This window comes from Ictalurus punctatus, chromosome 3 (assembly GCF_001660625.3).
Source record: "Ictalurus punctatus breed USDA103 chromosome 3, Coco_2.0, whole genome shotgun sequence".
Taxonomy (NCBI): Eukaryota; Metazoa; Chordata; class Actinopteri; order Siluriformes; family Ictaluridae; genus Ictalurus; species Ictalurus punctatus.
In genome coordinates this window covers 2,481,124-2,502,736 of record NC_030418.2, presented here as the reverse complement: position 1 = coordinate 2,502,736, position 21,613 = coordinate 2,481,124, and the positions used below count along the sequence as shown (strand labels likewise).

Genomic DNA, 21,613 nt, shown 5'->3' with positions numbered 1-21,613 from the left:
CTTTTATTCCTCGATTTTTTTAAATAGTTTTTTAAAACTGACGTTTGTAAGCATTACTGCTTGGAATTCACATCTCTGTCCATTAAGAGGTCATTTCAAGGGTTGTTTCATGATAGTGTGCGGTGTTATCTCTCCTTGCGTCCTCCTCGCTGCGACGGTGATGCTGAGTCAATGACTTTATCCCCGATGTCTGGACACTGGGACTCGAGGAACGAGGCATTAACCTTGATTTGATTTTCCATGAACGCAGAAGTCACTCGTTTTTCCCCTTCTGGCAGAAGTCATTAAACGCTAATCACATTTCTGGCAACCTACCTCTGTCCTTAGTGACAAACTCCTGCCTCACGTTCAGCTGATCAGGTTTCTTATCTGATCTATTCGACTCCATGCAAACCATTATAGGATTAACAACTACACTACTAAAAACTCTAAAGATCTCAATAAGATCTATATCTAAATAAAGCACCCAGTAGTGAACACAACGTCAGGATCAAACAGACATGTGGCCACTCGATCTAACCGAGTAGCTGTAGCAGGAAAAAAAAAAAAGAACAGAAAAAGTGAGTAAAACTTTTCTATTCTTACACTTAAATTCGCAAGTAAAAGTGAACTGCTTTCGTTTTCAGTAAAGTGCCCAAAAAGTCAAACCCGAGAAGTGATCCATTTTGCATGAGGTTTATTTTAGTCCTTTTTTTTTTTTTGTCTTGGTGTTCGTGTCTGAAAACAAAATGAATGTGATTAAGATGGAGCATTGAGTTATTTGTACGTTTAGCAGCCAGTGTAGGTGTGTACCTAGATGGGAATCTTACCTTCTGTATGATGCTACTGGAGAATAAATTCATTTAAAAAATATATATATATATTGTAGAAAAAAAGGGAAAAACTGTGGAAATAATGGGCAAGAGATATACCGAAGTCCCGATGTAGAATCTGTTTATATATACAAATCACCTACTGAGAAAAAGTGACGGTTTCCCTGTAGCTAATCTGTACATATAAACAGATTCTACATCTGAACTACGCTATATCTCTCGCCCATCTTTCCACAGATTTTCTGTGTGTTTATCCGTGCAATTTTCAAAGCGTTGCTAGGATGTTTATGAATGGCTGATTTGTTAGCGTCAAAACTGCTATGTGGACATCTAAGTTTGAAAGCTATGTACTATTTTTGTAGTCTCTGAGAAGCCCTATTCATATTTTCATCACTAGCGGTCTTTTGCGGCTGAAAGGAAATAAGCTGGAAGTAAATCAAGAGTGCCCGATTAAGCGTAAAATCAAAGTCCGAATTGTCTTAAACTCAGAATTGTCTTAGTGTAATTTTGATCATGTATATGTTTATATATATAGGCCTGTTCATTTTTATTTGTTTGCTTATATGTATCATACTTTGGCCATGCTACTGTTACTGTACATAAGTGATAACATGACAATACAAACAAATATAAAGTATATTCGTAATCCTTGAATAAGTGTAAAATTTTAACGCTGGTCCCAATTGATGTGGTTTAAAAGGAATACAACACTTCAGGACGTGCTGTTATAGGAACATCATCCGCTTCGGGGTGGTGACGGTAACTCTGTTTCATAACAGCAGCCTGTCACCGATTATTTATTTATTTTTACTATAATAACTCAAACGAGAATGTTTTATTCCTTACTCGGCGTTCAAACCAAACAGTTTAGATGGTCTGTTATGGATATCACAAATTATGATCATTTTTTGGCTACAACACACCGTGTACTTGGAACTGTTCTCAGTTTTGTTATGTGTTATGTTCAAAAGACTTTGAAGCCATGGGAAACCAAAATCTGCACTTTGTTGAACCTTTTATGATTTATTCAAGCATCTCTCGATGACTGACTTAAGCTCAGATATATATATATATATATATATATATATATATATATATATATATATATATATATATATATATATATAGTAAAATCAGACTCTATTTATTGACCTGATGTTCATCATTCGCTATCCAGTTGGTTATTATAATTATGTAACTCGTCACACATCTTGAAATGACTTATTTCCGGAGTTTTATCTTGTATTCTGTATTGATACGACCTGATAGCAGTTGCTGTAAGCATTCAGCACCCACCCTATCATACGCCAGGAAAATAAAAGGGGTTTTTTCAAAATATTTTTGTGCATGCAATCTATTAACATGCCAAAGTTAGTTGCCAAACTGTGACTACGATCACATCAGATACAGTATAGACCATATACCGCTAATGCGGCCCATTAAAATGATCTCCTACTCCTGGTGCCTATTTGTTCTCTATCACTGCTTAGTAAAACTTAGCACAACAAATTCATTTAGTACGAGCGCACTTCAGCCATCATCCACATGAAAATAATCCTAGATGTTGTATCCATCTCTGGAGGACTCCTAGTTGCAGCCTGGAAGCTAGAATTACATTCTGCATTGTGCAATAAAATAGATATATTCATTTATTCTAAGCCAGTGAGATGAAAACAGTGTTATGATTTGTGCTAACAGCCTAACCCCCCCTTTGCTGTCTGCTCACACCATATCAATGAAACATGATGCTACGGGTTTAGATAGCAAAGTTTTGCTCTTTAAATCTATAGGAAAAAAGCACAATTGCGTACTATTCTCCGGGGTGTTATCAAGCGTGGCCGTCGATCACGGCCTATGGGTCGTTCGATATCTCTCTGTTGATATCTGAGATGTACGAGGTCGGTGGAAAAAGATCTGTGAGCTAGCACGCCTGAAATGCTCCTTTATTTCCTCAAAGAGCTTTTTAATGGAAAGATGGAGCGAGGGTTATTAGATGTGGAGCTGAGAGAAAATGCTGATGATAGCTAAACACAAGAGGCCTCTTGGGTCAAGAATTATGCAGATCCATGTGTCTATATGTAGATTCAACGTGTACAACATATGCATGATATATCACGGCTGCAGGCTACATCTCTTTACACACACGTATATATACATACACTCGTAAAGGGACTAAATCCTGTTGCGGCAACACCGAGCACTGCGGCTGTTGTAAATATAAGGTCCGACTTCAGCACTCTGTTTATGGCAAAGGCTGCGGGAAGAGGAGTGAAGGGAAGCAGGGGGAAGCCTGAGTGCTCTTCTTTAATGGAGGAGAAAGGAGGCGTAACCACCTGATCGCCTCACTAATGGCTTTTCACCCTTCGGATGGAGAAATCAGCTTTTCTCTACAATTTCTTTTCTCCCTGTTGGTTTTCTGACCGTCAGCCCATTTAACTGGAGAGACAATCACTTACGGACTCAAAGGACGTTTCTTCGCTCCTCCTTTTTGTGCATCGTGCTTTCCTGCACACATTTTTATTTTGTCCCCACACACACACGCGATTGACTGTTTTTTTTTTTACTTAGAACATGCTTTAACATGCTTCCCACATGGAGAAGTGACCTCCGAGCTTGTAACGCGCGGCACTTACTACAGATAAAGATGTGAGTGGAGAGGTGGAGAAAAGCATTCAAAACAATTCAACATCAGTGCAATTATACATCAGTGTGCAGCATGATTCATAACTACTTCACTAGTGCAAGTGCAGGCGAATGTTCAACTTGGAAAACCCATTGGATGAAACAATACTATATATATATATATATGTGACTTAAACCATATATATAAAGGAAAATCATGCAGAAATCGTAACTTCCAAGGGTCAATAAACATACTGGTCAATACAGTCTGTCTTCCTAACAATGTCTTAAACATTCTCACAAGCCTTAAGCCTAATTATTTCACTTCATAGTCAGATACCTGCTGTCCAGTGCCATCATCAAAACAGAGAAGAGTGCTTCCACACTCTGTATAGACGACAGTGTACAGTCATGACCGTACACGTGAATGCCGTTTTCGTCTTCTTTTAAATATTAGAACTTTACTTCAGGTTGAAACTACATGCAGGACAATGTAAAAACACATTTCTGTTAAAGAAAGTTTCCAGAACAATATATGAGAATTTTACCAGGTGAAAGGTTTTCCCTTTTGAATGTAGTTGCACGACCAGATCATATCAGTATATGGATAGTATTGATGAACATGGCCATTCTTACAGTATTTCAAGCTAGTTGGTACATCGGTGACTGGTATTTAGCTATGACTCTTAAGTGTGCATACTTCATTTCTTAAACACAGTTTCTGTCATGCGTGTATGCTTGTTTGTTTAGAGGTGAAGATTTTTTTCTGCCGCCAATACCATGTCCAAACACTGGCGCATTTAAGTTCTGCAGATCGTGCGGCATTAACTTTAAAACGGTGTTTCCACTCAAAAATATCACGTTAATAGTATCTGACATTTCTGTGTATTTGACATTTAGTTCTCTCTCTCTCTCTCTCTCTCTCTCTCTCTCTCTCTCTCTTCTTTCCAGACTGCAGATGTACAGAGTTGTAAACAAAACATGACAGTGTCTATTGGATTCTCACTGCAGAGTGTGGGCTCTGAGTAGGTATGTAAAACAGAACATACGGTCTCCAGCACAGCGCAGAAATAAATAAACAGACCATTTTACCTAACCGGCCGTTTTAGTGTTTTAACGGAGCAGGTTGGGGAGGAAAAATCAAATTTACTCCGATTGTAGTTAATCGGCCAAGACATTTGGTGTCTCATGCTTCTATTTCCACTTGAACCGTCATTACTAGGCTAATGTAGGTAATGTAAAATGTAATGGAAGCTTAAAGCTTTCAGTTCAGCTTTGTGCAAACTGCAGGAAAAAAAAAAAATAATAAAAAAAAAAATATATATATATATATATATATATATATATATATATATATATATATATATATATATATATATATATATATTATTAGTGCCAACCCTAGCACATTTGGCTCACTAGGCAATATTCACTGCTTCAAGTTATACATCAAGCTTAGAGAGAGTTTTGCTGTTGTTGTCGCTGTTTGTTTCACTTGTATGTAAAATTGATTTATTAAAGTAATGAAGAAAGATTCTGTTGCAAAAAAAAAAATTAAAAATAATAATCTGGAAGGAAAGCTACAAACCTGCCTTCAAACAAACCCTTAACATTTAAAAGTTATAATCACTCTGTGAATTGCGATCTTGTTTTATTGATGATGAGCTAACAGACTCCCAGCCATGGGTGGCTGTGGCATCGTTGGGATTCAAACTCATGATCTCCGGACAATAGTATTAATTTTTTAAAGCCGAAATATTGAAACCCAAGCATTTCTTGAAAATTATTTGATGCCGTGTTCTCATTTTGGAGTGAGGAGTGTGTCACTGCCTTGAGGTTGCCAGGAGCATTAACTGATCTTTTAGTCCAGTGCACTGCTGAACTTAGACCATAGAATATGGATAAACAACCAATAAAAAATAAATAAAATAAGACCAAAAGTAAAAACAAATTTTGGCAAGAATACCAGCTAGCCTCTCGCCAAACCTCTCGTTTTCCTAGCTTGACTGGACCTGGGGGGGAACAAAAGTTTGCTGATTGTCAAAAGTTGGAAATTCCTTGGCCCTCATTTCTCCTCAGATGTTACAGTATATACACCATATACACATCCTTTATGTCAGACATATCTTCTACTATATTCAAGAAGGCTCAACTTCTCAACAAGCCAATGCTCAAACAGCAAATAAGGAAACACAGTTCCTCCTTCTCTTCCCTGAATTGTCTTCTTTCTTACTGAATGACCCGCTACACCCAAACAGCAAGGGCTTCAGGATCAGCCACTCCAATAAGATGACAATATTGACTGTCGCGACACCTTTCAGTATCTAAAACCGACCGCCAGTTTCATTTTCAGTTTTTATACTATTGGATCTGTCTCAAAATGATGCTGCAGAGCAGAGATTCTCAAACTCATCATTGATCCACGTTGGAACACGGGGAACCCTGACGACTGGTTTGAGAACCACTGCTCTAGAGTGTCATGAAGGGGTAAACAAAAGCAAGTCCTATCAATTAAGGACTAGTGTCTTCTCGGCACTTTGACCTTCTCGTTGTCCACCACTTTCTTGGACAAAATCGTCTCATGGCTCCGTGCTACTCGAACAATGGCATTTATATAGAAAATGTATAGACGAATCAGGCGCACTGTGGATTAGTGGTTAGAACATTCGCCTCACACCTCCAGAGTTGGGGGCTCAATTCTCACCGCTGTTCTGTGTGCGGCGTCTGGATGTTCTCCCCGTGCTCTGCGATGGATTGGCACCAGGTTTCCCATGATCCTGTAGGATACGCGGTATAGAAAATGGATGGATGGGTAAAGAGGAATCTTTATATTATATGTTTCCTTATAGATATCTCAGCCGGGTTGGAGGAGCCCCACCTCGAAATCAACCTAAACATAAAATTATCATCAAGCTCAGTATAATAAAATCGCTTAATAACATGAACTCTCAAAAAACTCTCAAAACTATCAAAAAAAATATATAAAAAAAAGTTTTATCTATTTTCTGTCTGTTTTTATCTCTTTGCCACTGTTATTGTGGCTCATACCCCTCCACTTTCCCATCACCCTGCTCACCAGCAGTTAAACACAGAGGCTCGATACGCTACAAACAGAAACCCAACAGTGTCCTGACTCATCTTCTAACAGTCTTGTAGTAATAAGCTAATTCGTTTGTTTACTGATTGGGAATGTCTGATAAGTCTATATAACACCAGTGTACTGTGAAAAAGGATTAAGGAGAACCCTTGGGAACATTCTCTTGGAAATGTCCAGATCTTGAAGATTTGCGCTCAATAACATCAGGAAATCACATTGTACCTGTCAGATTATTCAATACTAATTCCTCATGATGTCGGTAATCTCGTAAGTCTTTAGCTTAAACTGATGTGTATCTTGTTAAATAAAGGGAAATGTCTACGCGCTGTTAAGAGTATCACTAGGTACCAGAACAGCTAGTGAGAATTAAGAAGTATATATTTACCGACATGAATGCTCTTTATTCATTTAGCATCCATTTGTAAGATGCGCTGACTCCAGCGTAGCAAAAGTAAACACAACACCCAACCAGCAAGGACCACAATACTCTCGCAGACCATTTTGCTTAAACCATCCATTTAAATTAGCACATTCTGAGAGTCTGAACTGTGGTCACAGCCTTAAATGTTCTGTTTACTAGACCACTTTTATTTAATGAGGTTGGTAAGAAAGTAGCGGTTGATGAAAACAAGAAAAACAAAACAAAAAAAACTTCTTTACCAAACTGTGGGAAAATGTACACATAGCCACAATTAGCTTTCAAAATACGCTGTTTCTTGTGGTTTGAATTTGTTTGCATGGCCTGGAGGATATCCATCCATCCATCCATCCATCCATCTTCTATACCGCTTATCCTTCTTCACGGTCACGGGGAAACCTGGAGCCTATCCCAGGGAGCATCGGGCACAGGGCGGGGTACACCATGGACAGAGTCCTGGAGGATATGGTATCATTGTATTTAGTTTCCTCTTACTCATATTAGCCAGAACAAACACCAAGACCTACCAAACCACTGTGTAACCTTTTCATGTGATCTTGTACGTAAAACTATGGATAAAATAGATCTTGGTGCTATGTAAAACTCCAATATTAGATTTCTTTTTTAAAATTGTTTGGATTTTGTAAAACCTGTCGGTTAAAGGTAAAAAGGTAAATAACATTATGTTTAAAAATCATCGTTGCACCGACTCTGATAGGAAAGCAACATATATATCGTTTCATTGTCAGTTTGACGGAATATATCATAGGGAAATATTGATATATATTTTCTTCCACGGGCAAGTCTTCAGGATGCAGGACATTGCACTTCAGAGTTCCTAATGAATACGATGCATCTTTACTGTCTTATTAACTGCTAAGAAAACGTGACGGAACAATCGTTTACAGCTGGTATAACGTAAGCGATAAGAGGAACTCATTTGTTTCATGAACGTTCCACAACATTAAATGTAACTCTAAACAGATTAAAGGTATGATGCGTCATCCTCTAATAAACAAATATTTCGATCATTGGAACGAAACACATCTGTTTCTGGAAAATAATCAGCATCAGGGTGGTAACAAATGCACTCCCCTTCATATAACAGTCCACCAACATGCTGAGCTCTTTGGATGAGAATGATGGAGACGTCTCATTCATACTATATAAAGATCACCCAGACGACTCTGTGACGTGTTTGCTTGAGAATAAAGGAAAGTTCGAACTTAAAACTGCGCAAAGAAAATCCATCTAGAGTAATATACTGAGTGTTACACTATGATTGAAGCAGAAGAGCCACTGACGCTAAAGTTGAATCTGTATTCATGAACAGAGAAGTTTTCTTCAGTGGCCCCTCATTAGCTTCAAAAAGCTCATTTAGACATTTTCCTTTGAATAGTGAGTTTTATTTTATTTTTATTTTTTTTTTTGAGTCGCTGTCTCTCTGCTTTCTGAGAACACGAAAAAGCAGTTCTAATTAAAGTGCGCCCATGCTCCTCTCCCACTCCTCAGGCTAATTGGTGACACTGCGGCTCGTTTTAGCCCAATTACTCTCCTCCTCTCACTTTGCTGATTAGCAATCATCCGTCACTCTTTTCTGTTTATCCTCTCATTTTCCAGCTTGGGGCATTTAGTAATCCAAAATGAGCGAGTGAACTGCGGTGACTTCTCCAAGTCTTATCAACTGGGATGTTCATGTTAGTAGTCAGGGTGCCAGCCGAGGAGTGTTGTGTGATTTTAATTTGACGCCGTCTCCTACTCAGTGTTCAATGGAGGCTTTCACCTTACTTCTATTAGAAGGAAAGAAAAAGGTAGTTCTCGAATTACAGCTGTTAAACATGAATGTGTTATATATACGGGAGACATCACTGTGTCGGCTGTGGGGCGGCTGTGGATCAGGTGGTAGAGCGGGTTGTCCACTGATCGCAGGGTTTGAGGGTTTGAGTCCCGGCCCACATGACTCCACATGCCAAAGTGTCCTTGGGCAAGACACCGAACCCCAAGTTGCTCCGAATGCCAAGCTAGCGCCTTGCGTGGTGTGCGAGTGTGAAGGGGTGAAAGAGACACAGTGTAAAGTGCTTTGTAGAACCGCTAAGTTTAAAAAGTGCAGAACATTTACCTTGCATGTTTATACTACAGGGGCGCACGATGGCGTAGCGGTTAGCACGTTCGCCTCACACCTCCAGGGTCGGGGGGTTCGAGTCCCACCGTGACCGTGTGTGTGGAGTTTGCGTGTTCTCCCTGTGCTGCGGGGGTTTCCTCCGGGTACTCCGGTTTCCTCCCCCAGTCCAAAGACATGCATGGTAGGCTGATTGGCACGTCCAAAGTGTCCGTAGTGTATGAATGGGTGTGTGAGTGTGCCCTGCGATGGATTGGCACCCTGTCCAGGGTGTACCCTGCCCTGTGCCCTATGCTCCCTGGGATAGGCTCCGGGTTCCCGGTGACCCTAAAAAGGATAAGCGGTATGATGGATGGACGGTTATACTATAGGTGTGAATTATAGGAATGTGTAATAAGTGTTTGTGGGTAAGGTGTTATGTAAGCTAGTTTAAACATCTGTCATTTCTGTAAATGTAAAAAGTACAATATCGACATTTTAAGAACATACAAGGATCCGCTACGATGCTGATGTCATCCTGCTACCCAGTGAGCATGCATCATATTCTCCTGTACTGTAAGTTGCATTGTATAACGTAAGAAATAACACATGTTAAAAAATAAGCTTATTGGGCGAGTTGTTATAGGAAAATAATCACGATATTGCTCTAACCACAACACAGTTGATCATTTTACTACGAATCCTGAAATGCTTCATTCCTCACACTGATCTTAACAGGATTGACAACTCGGACTAAAATACAGTTAAGGTACACTGAGTTTTAATAACAAGCAACAAAACATGACGCGACATGATGTTGTAGTGTTGTTACACTCACATTACATCTCCAAAGTAAAGCATGAGGTGTGTAATTCTGTTAGTTTATAGTTCCATTCACAAAACATGTTGTTTCCTGTTCTCATTTATGTTCTATATAGAACAGCATCGAGAATAGAACAGACAGATAAGGTCATGTCAATATGTCTGTAAGAATATATGGGTTAATCTATGCAAATGAATGTACAGTATGTTGGGGTGTGTGACTGAGGCCATGTGTTTTATATGGATATGAGATTCTTTCTACTTCCCAAGGGTTTGAGCTTTATGTTACTCAAAGTTATATGGAGATCTCAGGCAGTCGAACTGAATCTTCTTTTATACGCTGAAGCGGAAAAAGCCATCAGTGCACTTCTCATCAGCTTTCACACTTCCCTCGGTTTAACATGGCTGGAGTCTGACTAATTAGCTACCTCCTCTTCCTGTTAGCCTATTAACCATCTTGTTAGAAGTTAATTACCCTCATCACTAAAAGATCTGATAAATATTTGAATCATTCTGAAATAAAACTGGCCCTCTGGACAGAATTAACCTTCTATATTCCCTGTGTTATTCTTTTCAGCGCTTGGAAAGTTAGCCGCTTAAGGGAATAATAATGTTTTTTTTTTGTACATCCATTGGACAATTTTGTAACAGTCCTAGAATTTTACATAAGAATCTTTAATTGACAAAAGAGCCAGAGCTTTAAATTAATCAGCTGATTTCTACTGAAGTGATCAGAAAGTCATAGCAAATATTGAACTTGGATTTGAAATGCCATCAGACTCAAGCAGCTCCGCATGCATTTTATTTTCATATGGCTTCACAAGGCTACAGATTGTCTTTGTAGCAAAATATGCGACATTTGAGGTTTTTTATCCGGGAATTCCTGGCATGGGTTTCGTAAGGCTGAAAGAGGGCTGTGTTTGAGTTGGTAGTGGAAAACAGTTGGCATAGCCTTGGGTGTCTCTTGCCCCTCTGATTCTGGACATTCAACTTTTGACTCTTAACTGGGCTCAAGAGCCACATTCTGTTTTACTGCACTGTCTTTTGACCTTAATGCATATGCTCCGTATTCAAATCAGTATGTAAGCACTAACGAATCAACTTATAATACAACTCCAATTCCAAAAAAGTTGGGACGTCGAGTGAAATGTAAATAAATGTAAATCGAAACAGAATGCGATGATTTGCAAACCTCCTAAACCCATCTGTTATTCACAACAGAACACAGAAAATGTTCAAATGTTTAAACTGAGTAACTGTACCGTTTTAAGGAAGGGAAAAAAGGTCATTTTGAATTTCATGGCCGCAACACGTCTCAGGAAAGTTGGGACGGGGTAACAAAAGGCTGGAAAACTGGGTGTAAAAAATTGGCCATGTAAAACTACTCAAGTGCTCAAGGAAACCTCCAATCTCAAATGCATGAAATATGTTCGTATTGAAATGTTTGGGGCTTTGTGGTTAGAACATTTGCCTCGCACCTTCAAGGTTGGGGGTTCGATTTCCGCCTCCGCCCTATGTGAGCTTCGGGGGTTTCCTCAGGTGTCTTCCGGTTTCCTCCTCCAGTCCAAAGGCATGCTTTGTAGGCTGATTGGCAGCTCAAAATTTTCCATAGTGTGTGATTGGGTCTGTGAGTGTGTATGGGATTGTGCCCTGCGATGGGTTGGCACCCGGTCCAGAGTGTCCCCCAACTTGTAGGCTCCAGGATAGGCATACGAGCAAGAGCTTGTTTTCTCATTCACCATTTCTGAGGGGCATTCAACAACATATTAATGAGATATCCAAAATAGAAGTAGTGGAAACAGCAAAAACTCTGGACTCAAAGTCCCAGAATGCAACACAGTTGCGCTGAGATAGGGCAGAGTGTTGGCTCGACTAGATTGCTGACCAACAGATTTCGAGCGCGATGGCGTTTATGGTGGTATTAGCATGAAAGTTTATCTGTTTGAACAGAATATATAAATGAGGACTTGAGAGGGCTAGACAGAATGAAGGACTAATGCGTTGCTGCATTACTTTCTTCAATTAAGCAAGGGATAAATCTCACCGATACCAGTATCAGCAGGTAAACGAACAACGTGATGTTTACAATAAAGAATCAACTCAGTTTCATTATGGAATGAATCTTAGACACAGGTAAAGATCACATGTTAACTCTAAAGATTAATACTAATATTAAAATGACATATTTCACCAGTTACTTCACTGTAATTGATGTAGTGTCGGAATAGACACGCAAGGACACGTACACCACAGATGTACAGGCAGAAAAATGTATATAGCAACCTGAAGAGCACTCCAAAAACCATTTCATAGCTTTATTTGGTCCCCCAAAATGAAGCCACCACTGTTTTTGAACATTGTGCAAATGTCAGCAGCCTGCCAGGCAAACGTTTTCCTTTTAACGACCGGTGTGTGACGATAAACACTGCCATTTTCCTTCATTACCCGTCCACACAAACCAATTAATTCCGACACAAATGGAATCTAACAGAGTGATGTATCGCTGAGAGCATTAACAGATGCCATGCTCTTTCCTTCCTTCGCTTTTTTCCGTTCTTTTGTTATTTAACAGGGCTACAAACCCACCGCCGTAAAATGGAGCATGCAAATGGCAAGCTTGAAAGAGCAATCATAGAGCGTTTTAAAACACAATGCAAATAATCAGTGTCTTTTTAATGGAGAGCTTGGCGCAGTGTCAGTGTCTCTCGCCGAAATGGAGTTTACTTTTTAAAGCCTCTCTCGTTTGGACAATTTCACAGTCGGTGTCTGAGCCCTCATTAAATACGTACTTGTGATCTGGATAATGGAAGAGTTTAATCGAAATAAAGACGGTTTCACGATGCGTTTTCAATAGACAGAGACATCACGATGAGATTCGATATGCATGGTTTTAGCACACCAGCTGTAAGAGGAGTCGTGCGTGGTTCCGCTCGATCATCCGCACTTTCTGAATCGGACTCGGGTCCGGACTGATACGGTAAAACCGACGGCATGTTGCTTATGAGCTCAGAATCGCTTTAGAAGCCTTGGAGGCTGACGCTAACCCAAGGGGTGTTACATTTCCGAGACACGCTTGAGGTTTTCGACCAATCACGTGAGAATAACGCTTAAGTATAGTAACAATGTTCAATTAGACAAGTATTTTCCGTCATTGTTCATTCATTAGTTTGTACATTTCGTATGTATGTATGCATGTACAGTAATTGTATTATCTCAGACTCCAAGTTGCTATTCTTCTCAAAATCTCCTATTCCCCTAAGCATATTACATTCTTTATCTCTACACACTGTATCTCGACTGATGACAAGAAGGTTAACTCAATCTTGTGTGATATTCTGAGGAATTATATCCAGCCAGAGCATTTTCATGAAGTCTTGTTCTTAATAGTAAACCTTCCAACTCGGCCTCTCATCATAACCTTAACCATTCAAAACTCCCCCATAATAGCTGGCTTGAGCATCTTCATGGGATGACCTTGTATAAGAATTGACAACTAAACTCTGCTTCTAATGCTGCGAATGCTAAAATGAATGAATGACTTAATTAATGAATTAGTGTGTCCTGTGTGTACTGTAGAAGTGAATGATTTATGTTGGCGCCTGTTTTGGCTTTGCAGTTTTCAACTGTGAGGTCTGGCTGCATTCTCCGCCATCATCACATTCTCTCTCCCTCCCCTCCCCCTCCGGCGTGTCTACATTATTTATATACTTTCCGAGCTCGCTATAATACAGTATAGCTTCTTTTTTTTTTTTTTTTTTTCTGGCAGCATAACAGCCACTAATTTTTCATCCCATACAGCCACACAGGGGAAAGCTACAATGTCTAGCAGCGATGAAGTCAGATTGTATAGACTCCATCACTCTGAGTATAACTTACACCACACAGCCATGACTGCTCACCTATGGGAATTCAATTCTTGAGTCGTTGACGTTTCATATTCCAATCATTAACTTACGGATCAGACGGAGCAATCTGGGAGGAGCAGGAAATATATTTTCACAATCTCCTAACCGTGTAAAAATACCAAATATACACCAAGGCACATAACACGGCAGATTATTTACTAACAGAGTCTATCAGGGTTATCTCTTTCACATGAGTAAGTCTTGTGTGTGTTTGCCTTAATTAGTATGTAGTTATTTAAAAAAAAAAAAAAAAAAAAAAAAAAAAAAGGATAAATCCCTGCAGTACCACAACAATCCACAGGGATGCATAGCGTGATAGACTGGTGTCCCATCCACAGTGCATTCGCACCTCACACTCAGCGTTCCCAGGTTAGGCTTCAGCCGAATGAAGATGAATATGAATGAATGAATATATTTGCACTCTCTACAGCGCATACACTCTGTCTTTCTTTACCAGTCGATAGCAGCTCATTGTTCAAACTATCTTCACATGCACATCCAAATCCATTTAAGGGCTGTATTTGGGTATACAGAATATGATGTTTATATGCGCACAGGCACTGGAATATCCCTGTATACATAAGTTGCCATTCCGAAATACTTGGCCTACAGCTAAGCATCTGTTAGCATTCACAATTTCTGAGAATGCGCGTATATCTCCTTTCAGTGGATTTTCAGAATTTGTGTTTACATGCAACACATTTCCAATTAAAAACAGGCAGATTCCAAGGGTGGGAATCAGAATTTGGGGAATCAGAATATTGTCTTAATCTGAATCAGGCAATCGGATCGTGGCGTTTACGTGACTCTAATAACACTAATTAGAATATTGCCAAATTCTGTTGCCTGCCCTAGTTTACGTTGTTTCTTCATCGCCTGACTCTTGCCTGGATCTACTTTTAATACCTGACTCGTGACAGGCGAGTACATGCCAAAGGTGGGAGTCGACTTTTTTTGGATACAGGTTTACAAGACCGTTCATTTTCTAGCATTTTTATTTCGCTTTGTTCCTCTCGGGTCAAGACGGCCTGAGCATTATTTCTGTCATAGAAATACGATGACTTTAAAAATGACCTTACATTTGAAAAGAAATGTAGTTCCAAATGAGCCATTTTGACCTAAATATATCCTACGGGTCAAACCAACTGGATAAACAGCGTCGGGCCCGTATGTTTTTGCGTCCGTAAAGAAAGACCAAAGTGAAGTTTATTGTCAGGCCTCATTGCAGATGGCAGCGATGTTTGGATTTTCCGAAGCCTTTAAGTGCACTTAAGTGGCTCGTCATTATTCTCTCTCTGTAGCCATCGAGCGGCAAATTAACAATGCAAATCAATGGCGCTGAATGGCGTGTGTTTTATTATCCTCCCTCTCAGATGTATTTAGAGCATGAATGATTATTATGAAGATAGATTACGGATGGATGGCGCCGCAGGCACTCTGGGAATCAGTTGGTATCTACACAAATTGGTCTAATTTATTATTTTTATTCTCCTGCACTGCATTTCTGAGGAAAATGTTCACTCCGTTTTTGTGAGTTTAATATCGTTACTCACTAACTGTAAAGCGGAAGCAGTCGATATGTTCTCCCTCATGGTCTGTCGGCAAATGAAAGTGCGACATGAAGTTGCTGGAGCTGTATTTGCATGATGTGTATGATTTATTTGTATTATTATGAGCAGAAATTTGCACGAGGGCAAAAGTCAGCTCTAAAGGTCACATAAAAAGCTATATTTTAATTATTTGCTGTTGGGATTATTAAGAAGTGTAAGTACTGCTTTCTAGTTAAAAATGTTTATTTATTTATTTATTTATTTCATGTAGAGACATATCCACTTGCTTTTATTAGTACAGTACTGCAGAAAACGATTTCTTTTATAAGTGAAAATATATTGAATATAGCCAAAATTCTATTATATTTCTTATTATGAAATAATTATACATAATATATACATATTTTTAATTAAAATATTGTTTTATACTAATGTTGTTACTGGTTACTAATTTCAACCGTTATATTTTCTTATAATATTTGTTAATAATTTTGCTTCTTTCTAGAAATAATTGCTTTAAATTTCTAGTTTGAATTTAGCCAAAAAAAAAAAAAAAAAAAAAAAGCATATAAAAATATTGGATTGGTTTGTTGTAAACTTATAACAGGAAATGCTAGCGTTAGGTTTAGGGTTACTATTTTCCCCAAATTCCCTGAAGCATAAATACCATATGGATTTGTCATCTGGGAAGTTGGAAATCTCTCCAGCAAGCTTAACTATGCATCCGAAGCAGGATTGTGGGAAAACATATTTAAAATTGGGTTTTTGCTACTGATTGTCTCTACCATCTTTTTTTTTTTTTTTTTTTTGGGAACCGAGATCAAACGATCAGAAGCACTTTGAAATTCTAATACCGATGCCCTAGACATCTCGTACAAATGCCTTTGATTTGTCTAAGAGGGTCTTGCCCTTGTATCTTGACAACTAACCTCATTATGTTTAGCTCTTGTCTTGTCAGAGATGTATAAATAATAATAAATAGGCTGGTTATGGTTGCCTTTAGTTATAATCATATTTTTTTTTTATATCAAATACCTGTCATTACCAGGACCTTCACATAATTATGGCTTTGTTTATGTGCATGGTAATGCTCATGTACACAGGTGTATGAAGCTAACATAGAAGCTAAGACAATTCTGTCAGTAGAAACCAATAGAATTATGACGCACTGTGTCGTTTGTAGTAGTATTCAGGTCTGGCCTGAATATTTCCAGACTAGATAACTAGAAATCTTTGTAGATGTAAAAGTTGTTTGCAAAGAACTACTCCAGTGTTTTTCATCCTTAGCTACTCTATCAACCATACACTCTAAAAAACACTGGGTTAAAAACAACCCAAATCGGGTTATCTTGAGCCCAACTGCTGGGTAAATATAAGATAGAACACATTTCGGGATAAACTAACCCATCGAGTTGGGTCGTTAATTTTACCCCAGCAAATTTCAACCAAAAGAATAGATAAATGTTATCGCACATTTTTGCTTCTTTTAGTGTACAGTAATGGTTTTACGGATAAATATATCGATAGGAACCTTCACTCAGTCGTGTTCATTTTTAACACACCTGCGTGTCTAGTTAAGGACAACACATTTTGCGTGTTAGTACTTTTCCACAAAAAGATGTTACAAAATAACACAAAAATAACAGAGACGTGTTGATTATACTTTTTTTTCCCCCTCAACAATTATCCTATAATGCAATTTGTTTCTATGCTAAAATTGTATTAAAATGCTCACAGAATAAACAAACGCTTGTATGAAATTCAGAAGACAGTAATTAAAGTATTTGACAGATGTAAGAATTGTAGTTGATTTTCTTACAGATCTCGCTGCCATCTGGGAAGACGAGAATCCCAGGCCCTTCCATTTGGAAAACTGTAAAAGAGCAAAAAGAGTGTCGGTTAGTTGTTAGCTACAAAATATAGACAAGTACATTTTGGGGCTTTAACTGAGAAATCGCATTACAGAATCCCAAATTGTGTCATTTTGGAAACGTGACCCCCGCTCTAATAATGAACAAAATGGCGCTGTGACGAATATTTATTTTCCTGTCTTTAGCACTTCACCGCCAATTATTTTGCACAACCTAATTAATCTAACCATCATTACAGAGATAGTGGAAAACATCACAACTTACCGTAACCCCCAACGTCTCTTTGTGTCACGTTAACCTTGTGAAGAACTTTTGGCCTCGGTATTACTGAGCTAGCTAAGTTCTGTTAGCCACTGACTGTCTGCACCTGTTACCCGGCATTAACATTCATCGAATACAGGAAGATGCTACGTTATTATTATTATTATTATTATTATTATTATTATTATTATTATTATTATTATTATTTTCTATTTTTAATCAGGTAACACTTTATGATTGCATGTGATTATTTATCTGGGATCTCTGATGATAGTGGGCGCGCTGTTAGGAAGAGAGATAGAGATGTACAGGGCGGCGAGCGTCCGTGCTTGACTGGTCTTTCATCATGAAAAGGTCAAAACCATCAGAGGCTCAGTATCGCAGAAAGAAAAAAGAGGATGAGAAAATCAGAGAGGGTGCAGCGCTCCCCCGCTCGCCGGACGCCCCCGCAGTGGACTCCCCGGCTACTCGGACCAACCGAAGATCCGCGGCACTGCGTTATCGTCACATTTAGGCGGTATTCTGCCTTAGAGGCGTTCAGTCATAATCCCACAGATGCTAGCTTCGCACCAGTGGCTCCTCACCCAAGCACACGCACCAAGTGTCTGAACCTGCGGTTCCTCTCGTACTGAGCAGGATTACTACCGCAACAACACATCATCAGTACGGTAAAACGAACCTGTCTCACAACATGTGCTGAAATAGTAATAACACACAAAGTGTGTCGGATATGAACACGTCCTTTCTGAGTGTGTTTCTCCAAATAAATCTAACAGTCCGTCCGTGTGAAAACCGCGACCTCCACCTGAGGCCAATTCAAACCGAGCTGATTTGACCCGAGGAGCTGGGCTGATACGTCCGGCTGGGGGAAGGGTGCGTTCGTTCAACTCTCAGTAGAAATGACCCAGCCACCAACCCAGCGGTTAGGTTACACACAAAACTACCCCAAAACTACCCAAGACTGAGAGGATAACCCAATTAAATGACCCAAAAGTCTCAACCCAGCGTTTGGGTAGTAAAAATAACCCAGCATGTTGTCGACCGTACCTGTCGTGTACCGTGTATGCTTTTTTTTTTTGTTGTTGAATTATATCCGAGAGAGAAAAACGTCAGGCTGATGAGGGATTTTGCTTCACATAATCAAAGCTTAATAATAAATGGATTGACAACATGCTGTTTTTTTTTTAGTAAAAGAGACTGTATAATCATTTACATGGTTTTGTGGTGGAGTGAAAATGAGACTCTTGTGTAAACACTTTTGTAACAGTCAGGGTTTTTTTTTTTGTTTGTTTGTTTTTTTGCCATTGGTTCACCTTAAGGACCGATGATCTTGGACTTTCCAGGTTCTCAGTTCTTTTGTTTGTTTGTTTATAGTTCCTATAACACAAGCAATTGCTGATACTAACTAATTTTGCAGACATTCCACAATATTAAAAGTAACCCCAAATGCATAATATGTACATTCTGTCAAATTGTTGTTGTACTGGAGGAATACAACACTTCAGGATGTGCTGTATTTTTTTTTTTTTTTTTTTTTAAATAATTAAATCCAAGTCCACCCTGATGATGGTACTTTTCTTAACAAACACGCTCTCAATAATTTCATTCTTAATAATTTATGACCAGTTCTTGCTAGTGAAGGTAGTGACGTTATCGCTTTTGTTACCACTTCAGTTATCTGCACACTTCTGCAAAATGTTAACATTTTTTTGTATTTAGATGGGATTTTATTCCCCGGTGGCCATGCGCTCCACTGTCCTCTTTTACAAAGCCTGGTTTATTAGATGCAAATTAATGAAAATCTGGTGTCTTTTTGTGTGCGTCTGTTGTGACATTAGGTGTGCCTTGTTGTGGGCGTGTTTGCACGACCTTTCCGGCATGGTATGATAATTAAAATAATCTCCTGTCACTAGAATTAATTATCTTTTTAACGAGATAGCCCTATTTACTCAATCCGGCCATTTGCATATTTTTTTGTTTTCCATTGTATTCGCTAAAACGGAAAGGTGGGGTCAAAAATCGGCATAATGAATCACATTGTCTACTACTTTTGCCTGACAATTTCTGATAAATCGCACATTAAATTATGGAATAGATTGATTCATTCGGGAACAGTCGTGTCTGGTTTCGCCCATGCAGTTCATCATGGGAGATTTCCTGTTGAAAAGAACAGGCTGACTTTTTTTTCTGCAACATAAAGTCAGCGCAAGTATGTGCCGATGCCCACCATCTGGTTTCGTCAGTCTTTTTTAACCATCTTTCATACTCTGAATATTTCTTCTGACATTTCAACATGTTCAGCCTTCATGAATATCGAATATTGTGTCCATTTATCCATGGCTCGTTTTTCTGCCCCTTAGAAATTCTTGGTGGTTTATTGCCTCATATTTGACTTATTGCGTTTCAGTTATAACGTCGCATATAGCCGGCTCGCTGTTACCGAATCAGCCTGGATACTCATTTCTGCAGCAGGAAGAAAGAGTCAGGCTTTAACTCTTTGCGTTCGGCGTATCCGTTTTAATGAGGACCGATAATAAGCACGGACATGAGACAATACATGTCACTTAAATGAATGAATGACTGACTGAATGAATGGATATTTATTAGTTATTGATCAAATACATGAGGTTTGAACACTGAAACATGAAATAGGGCAAAGGATTATAAAGTTTATATGAAGATCCTGATTTCAGACATAGAAAAGTAAGAACAATCGTATACATTTGCATACTTAGACCTCGTTTTGTCTCCACAAGGCACAACGGAAAAGTGCTTGCGCCATTGTCTAGAGACTGCAAGTGAAAATCCGATGCACTGCGACGCGGCGTGTCGAAAAATATGTTTACGTATAAAAGTTATGTTTATAACTAGAACAGCTAATCGTTACGGGTACCAACGTGCATGTGTTCTACATATCTTCCTCCAGAGGGACAAACCCATGAAGCCTGAAGACTTAGAAATGACAGGATAGTCCCAAAAAAAAAACTATGAAAAAATGTTCTCAGAACCGTATGAAAGGAAAAGAATGCAATTATAACTAAGACTAGGTCCCACCTCGAACGTTATAACGAATGAACGTAATGTAAGTCTGACTACGAGTTCAATTCATCAGCATGTTTGTGGTTCAGGCCTGCTGTGCTATCAGTGGTAAGCAGGTGAACGTCTTTATCATCAGACGCTAGATTGTTCTTGAAAGTCCCTCCGGCTTCAGAAGCATCTTAAATGGCAGCTTCAATCTTCAGAGCAGCTCGATTAAATTCGGCCGAGCTCACGGGGACTAGACAAGGACATCTCAGTGTAGCGGCACAGCATGGCGCCAATGATCTTTTGAGTTTCCATACGTTCATTGACATATTCTTTATGAGTGGCGGAGGCACATACTGTGTGTGACGAACTGTAGCCTTCAATAGAGGTGCAGGTGTGATCTTTACTGTCACTGTGATGGATAGCCACGCATGACCTCTGACATCTGTGTGTGTTGTGAAATACACGGCCACGAGCCATACCTTCTCCGCCGACCCATCTCTAGTCTGGGAAGGTTGTTTCGTATCGATGCAGGAATCGTCCTTCGCTTAAGGAAGTGAGATTGTGGTTCGCTAGTCTTTTTTTTTTTTGTACAGTTTTTCTGAGTACAGCAACAGAAGGTACAACTCTATAGTTTCCAGGTGTGAGTATTCACCGAAGCAGGAAAGTTAGTCTTGCGCAATGGTGACAAAAATGTGTCTGTTCACTTGAATGGATGAGGACATGGTACGTGAGACGTGAGTTCATTTCACATCTACTTTCTATGCATTCACGTCACTCCCAGATCATCTAAATGAACTACGATGCTAAGAATCTACCAGACTAGGAAGTGCGGGTCGTGTCTTTCTGGAAGACTCAACATGCTTACCATGCTTATTAATATGTCGCTACAGGAAGAACTCATTTCTGCTTCATAAGCAGGACTGACAAACAATAAACTAGCTAGCTGGCTAGCAACTCTCACTGAGTAATACCCCACCCTCCCCATGACCTATCTGTATGTATTCTCCTATTCACTAGGACATGCTAGTCAGACACTTTGCCCTTTCCATTGTTCATTTCATAGACTCACATTATGCATTAGGGGACAATCATGTCTGGTGCTTGGCCCAACCTTAGATTTAAATAAATTT

At 39.2% G+C, this 21,613-nt stretch overlaps 1 long non-coding RNA gene across 3 annotated transcripts in view; it reads left to right on the top strand.

Moving 5' to 3' along the window:
* LOC108263720 (uncharacterized) overlaps nucleotides 1–21,613 on the top strand; it is a 134,898-nt gene that overhangs the window by 85,159 nt on the left and 28,126 nt on the right. For all 3 annotated transcript variants that reach the window (XR_008396249.1, XR_001812253.3, XR_001812252.3), the window contains exon 5: nucleotides 4,386–4,463. This is a non-coding gene — a long non-coding RNA (uncharacterized LOC108263720). The remainder of the gene's footprint in view (nucleotides 1–4,385; nucleotides 4,464–21,613) is intronic.